Here is a 5000-nt window from a genome sequence, read left to right on the forward strand (position 1 = left end):
TTCGCCGTTTTTTGCAGTTGCTTTCGTTGTTCATGCAACACGCGATCGATGGCCCCCTTGTTAGAGCGCCCCGGGGGTTCCAGTTTTAACAAAAAAGCATTCTTTTGGACATCCAGAAGTGACAAGACTTCGGCGCAGTAATGCCTGGCGACGCGGTAGGGCTGGTGCGGTTTTTGGGGGAGGCATTATGGGGAAACCGCCGAAGGGGGGAAAGAGTTTGGCGGATCAGGGGGGTTTAGGTGGGCTGCAGGGGGCCGGGGGGGGGGAGGGGGGGGTGGGGGGGTCCGTGCAGTGAGGTCGAGCGTGACGTCACGAAGCAACTGCGCATGCGAAATTTTTGGGGGAAAATTTGAACAGGGAGGCGAGATTTTAAATTTTTTGGGAGGGGGGAGGGAGAGAGAGAGAGAAAAAGAGAGGGAGAGAAAATAGAGAGAGGGGAGAAAAATAGAGGGGGGAGAGAGAGAGAGAGAGAGAGAAAATGAGGGGAGAGAGAGAGAGAAAAAAAGATAGGGAGAAAAAAAGGGGGAGGGGGAGAGAGAAAAAGAGGGGAAAAAGGGGGGAAGGGGGAGAGGGAGAGGGAGAGAGAGAGAGAGAGAGAGAGGGGAGAGAGAGGGGAGAGAGAGAGAGAGAGAGAAAAATAGAAAAAATAGAGAGGTAGAGAGAGAGAGAGAGAGAGAGAGAGAGAGAGAGAGGGAGGGGGGGGAGAAAAAATAGAGACGGAGGGGGGAGAGGGGGGAGAAAAATAGAGAGGGAGAGAAAAGGGGGGGAGGGACAGAGGGAGAACGGGAGAAAGAGAGGGAGAGAGAGAGAGAGAAAAAAAGGGAGAGAAGAGGGGAAGAGAGGGAGAAAAAGGGGGAGAGGGAGAGAGAGAGAAAAAGGGGAAGGAGGAAAAGAGAGGGAGAGGGAGAGAGGGGGAGAGAGAGAGAGAGAGAAAAGAGGGGGAGAAAAGAGAGAGAGAGAGAGAGAGAGAGAGAGAGAGAGGGGGGAGAGAGAGAGAAAAGGGGGGAGAAAAAAAGGGAAAAAAAGAGGGGGAGAGAAAAGGGGGGGAGAGAGAGAAAAGGGGGAGAGAGAGAAAAGAGAAAAGAGAGAGAGAAAAGAGGGGGAGGGGGGGGGAGAGAGAGAGAAAAATAGAGAGGGAGAGGAGAGAGAAAAGAGGGGAAGAAGGGAGAGAAGAGGGGGGAGGGGGAGAGAGAGAGAGATAGGGGGAGAGAGAGAGAGAGGGGGGAGAGGAAAGAGAGGGGAGAGAGAGAGAGAAGAGAGGGAGAGAGAGAAAAGAAAAGGGAGAGAAGAGAGAGAGAGAGAGAAAAGAGGGAGAGAGAGAGAAAATGGAGGGAGAGAGAAAAGAAGATAGGGAGGGAAAAAAAGGGGGAAGAGAGAGGGAGGGGGAGAGAGAGAGAGATAGAGAGGGAGAGAGAGAGAAGAGGGGGGAGAGAGAGAGAGAGAGAAGAGAGGGAGAGAGAGGGGGAGATAGAGAAGAGAGGGGAGAGAGAGAGAAGAAAAGGGAGAGAGAAAAAGAAAAAGGGGAAAAGAGGGGGAGAAAAATAGAGAGGGAGAAAGAAAAAGAGGGGAGAGAGAAGAGGGGGAGGGGGAGAAAAAGGGGGAAAGAAAGAAAGGGGGAAAGAAGAGAGGGGAGAGAAGAGGGGAGAAGATAGAGGGGAAAGAGAAAAAAGGGGGGAGAAGATAGAGAGGGAGAGGGAGGGGGAAAGGGGAAGGGAGAGGGAGAGAGAGAGAGGGGAGAGAAAAGAGGGGAGAAAAGGGGGGGAGAGAGAGAGGGAGAGAAAAGGAGAGGGAGAGAAAGAGAGGGAGGGGGAGAGGAAAGGGGGGGGGAAAGAGGGAGAGGGGGGGAGGGGAGGGGGAGGGAGGGAGAGAAGAGAGGAGAGAAGAGAGGGAGGGGGGGGAAGAAAAAGGGAGGGGGAGAAGGGGAGGGGAGAAAAGGGGGAAAGGGGGAGGGAAGAAGGGGGAAGGGGGGGGAAAGGGAAAAGGGGGAAAGGGGGGGAGAAAGGGGGGGGAAAGAAAGGGGGGAAGGGGAAAGAAAGGGGGAAGAAAGAAAGAAAGAAAGAGAGAGGAGAGAGGAGAGAGAGGAAAGGAGGGGGAGAAAAAAGGGGGGGAGAGAGAGAGGGGGGAAGGGAGGGAAAAGAAAGAAAGGGGGGGAAAGGGGGGAAGGGGGGGGAAAGAGGGGGGAAAGGGGGGGGGAAAGGGGGGGGGGGAAAAAGGGAGAAAAAGAGGGGAAAAGGAAGGAAGAAAGGAAGGAGAAAGAAAAGAAAGAAAAGAAAGGAAAGAAGAAGAAAGAAAGAAAAGAAAGAAAGGGGGAAAAAAGGGGGAAAAGGGGGGAAAAGGGGGAAAGAAAGAAAGAAAGGAAAGGAAGTAAGAAATACAAAGAAAGAAAGAAGAAAGAAAAAAAGGAAAGAAAGGGGGAAAAGGGGGGAAAGGAAAGGGGGGAAGGGGGAAAGAAAGGGGGAGAAAGGGGGGAAAGAAGAAAGGGAAAGAAAGAAAGGGGGGAAAGGGGGGAAAGGGGGAAAAAGAAAGGGGGGAAAAAGGAAAGGGGGGAAAAGGGGAAAGAAAAAAAGGGAAAGGGGGAAGAAAAGGGGGGGGAAAGAAAGGGGAAAGAAGAAAAAAGGAAAGAAAGGGGGGAAAAAAGGGGGGAAAAGGGGGAAAGAAAAAGAAAAAGAGAAAGAAAGAAAAAGAAAGAAAGAAAAAAAGGAAAAAGAAAGAAGAAAAAAAAAAAGGGGGGAAAAGGGGAAAAAAAGGGGGGAAAAAGGGAAAAAAAGGGGGAAAGAAAGGGGGGAAAAGGAAAAAGGGGGGAAAAGGGGGAAAGAAAGAAAGAAAAAAAGGGGGGAAAGGGGAAAGAAAAAGGGGGGAAAAAAAAGGGAAAAAAGGGGGGGAAAAAGGGAAAAAAGGGGGAAAGAAAGGGGGGAAAAGGGGGAAAGAAAGAAAGGGGGGAAAAAAGGGGAAAAAAGGGGAAAAAGGGGGGAAAAAAGGGGGGGAAAAAGGGGGGAAAGAAAGGAAGAAGAAGAAAGAAAGAAAAAAAAAGAAAGAAAGAAAGAAGAAAGGAAAAAAGAAAGAAAGAAAGAAAGGGGGGAAAAGGGGGAAAAAGGGAAAAAGAAAAGGGGGGGAAAGGGGGAAGAAAGGGGGGAAGGGGGAAAAAGAAAGGGGGGAAAGGGGGAAAAAGGGGGGAAAGGGGGGGAAAAGGGGGAAAGAAAAAGGGGGGAAAAAAGGGGGGAAAGAAAAAGGGGGGAAAAAGGGGGAAAGGGGGAAAGGGGGGAAAAAAGGGAGAAAGGAAAAAAAAGGGGGGGAAGAGAGAGAGGGAGGGAGGGGGAGAGAGAGGGGCGGGGGGAGGGAGAGAGAGAGAGGGGGGGGGAGGAGAAGAGGGAGGGAGAGAGAGAGGGGAGAGAGGGGGAGAGAGAGGGAGGGGGAGAGAGAGGGGAGGGGAGAGGGAGAGAGAGGGGGAGAGGGAGAGAGAGAGAGAGAGAGAGAGAGAGAGAGAGAGAGAGAGAGAGAGAGAGAGGGGAGGGGAGAGGGGGGGGGGGGAAAAGGGAAAAGGGGGAGAAGGAGAAGGAAAAGGGGAGGGGGGAAAAAGGGGAGAAGGAGAGGGAGAGGGAGAGAGAGAGAGAGAGAGAGAGAGAGAGAGAGAGAGAGAGAGAGAGAGAGAGAGAGAGAGAGAGAGGGGGGGGAAGTGAGAGAGGGCGAGATGGAGAGGGACAGAGAGAGAGAAAGGGAGAGAAAGAGAGAGAGAGAGGGGGGGGAGAGAGAGAAAGAGAGAGAGAGATACCCGATAATTGGTGTGAGCGTCATTTGCAAATTTACTAAATAGTTTGACATGGTGTTTAGTCAGGTTATGATTGACGAAGTACAAATATACTTTGGCAATGGTAATGGGAAATGGATGGTTTTAACCTTGTTTTAAAAAAATGAGATTGCGTCACTGCTTATAAATTTTTTTCGCTGTCCTGCAACCATCCTGTTGCTGCGATGTCCCCTAGATCGTGTCGTCAATATACTCGATGTTGCTAAATTCCCTTCTGCATATACTAAATGCTACGCGGGCTGTTTGACGTCATCTCGATATCTGTTTACAGGTATGTCATGCACTTTCTCTAATGTAACAAACTCTCCATCGAAATCTCGAAGCACAGTCATGTTGCTTATATTTGGACACGTATGTTGAAGTGTATCTTTGAGCTTCTACACGCATGGATTGGAAGGAATCAGTAAAACATCTAGTATTAAGATTATTCATTTGCCGTGTGTATACATCATCTTCTTTACAAAGACCATTTTCAGTATAAGAAGCGTTTTGAACTGTGATTGCAAATCTACTTTCTATTTCTCAAAATGTAATGGTAATGTGTCGTTTCCCGGCAGCTGTAGTGTCAGTTTATGTAGACTGCCTGTTTACTTTTTGATCAAGTAATTGTGCCTATTGTCAATTATTATTATTTGAGTGAACGAAATATATGTTGCTTTGCCAATCGAAATGTGGTCTGCCAGTTAGTTTTGAATTGTGCCAGAGTGATATACACGTGTCTTGCTGTAGTGTAAAAAGGTGTATGACTCAAGCCCATTGGCACAAGAAATGGAATGTGTATTAAAAGGACTCAGTGGTTACAAATACTGAATGATAGAATTCTAGTTATACAAGTTTCGACTTTTTACTTATACAAGTTTGGACAATTTTTAGCTTTATATATTACGACCACTGCTTCTGTACCGTTAGACTATATTTTGTTTTAATACTGACATCAGTAAATAAGGGTTACATTTAATCAACTAATGCATGAAGTATTGCATACTTACGGTGCCAGTTTCTGGCTTTCTGTGTTTGTTCATTTCTAATTGTGTTGTTGCAATGACACTTTATTCATATTGAAAATACATCTGTATGATAATTTAGTAATGAACCATATTCCACTCAAAAATCATACATAAAAACGATAATGGCGATAGAAAAATAAACGTGTTTATCGGCCATTCCGCAATCAGTGACAATCTGCTACACATGT

General features: G+C 48.0%; 1 protein-coding gene across 1 annotated transcript in view; it reads right to left on the reverse strand.

Moving 5' to 3' along the window:
- The window catches only part of LOC138867605 (spartin-like), a 113593-nt gene that overhangs the window by 16141 nt on the left and 92452 nt on the right, over positions 1 to 5000 (reverse strand). The window lies entirely within an intron of this gene.

This window comes from Penaeus vannamei, chromosome 3 (assembly GCF_042767895.1).
Source record: "Penaeus vannamei isolate JL-2024 chromosome 3, ASM4276789v1, whole genome shotgun sequence".
NCBI classification, from domain to species: Eukaryota; Metazoa; Arthropoda; class Malacostraca; order Decapoda; family Penaeidae; genus Penaeus; species Penaeus vannamei.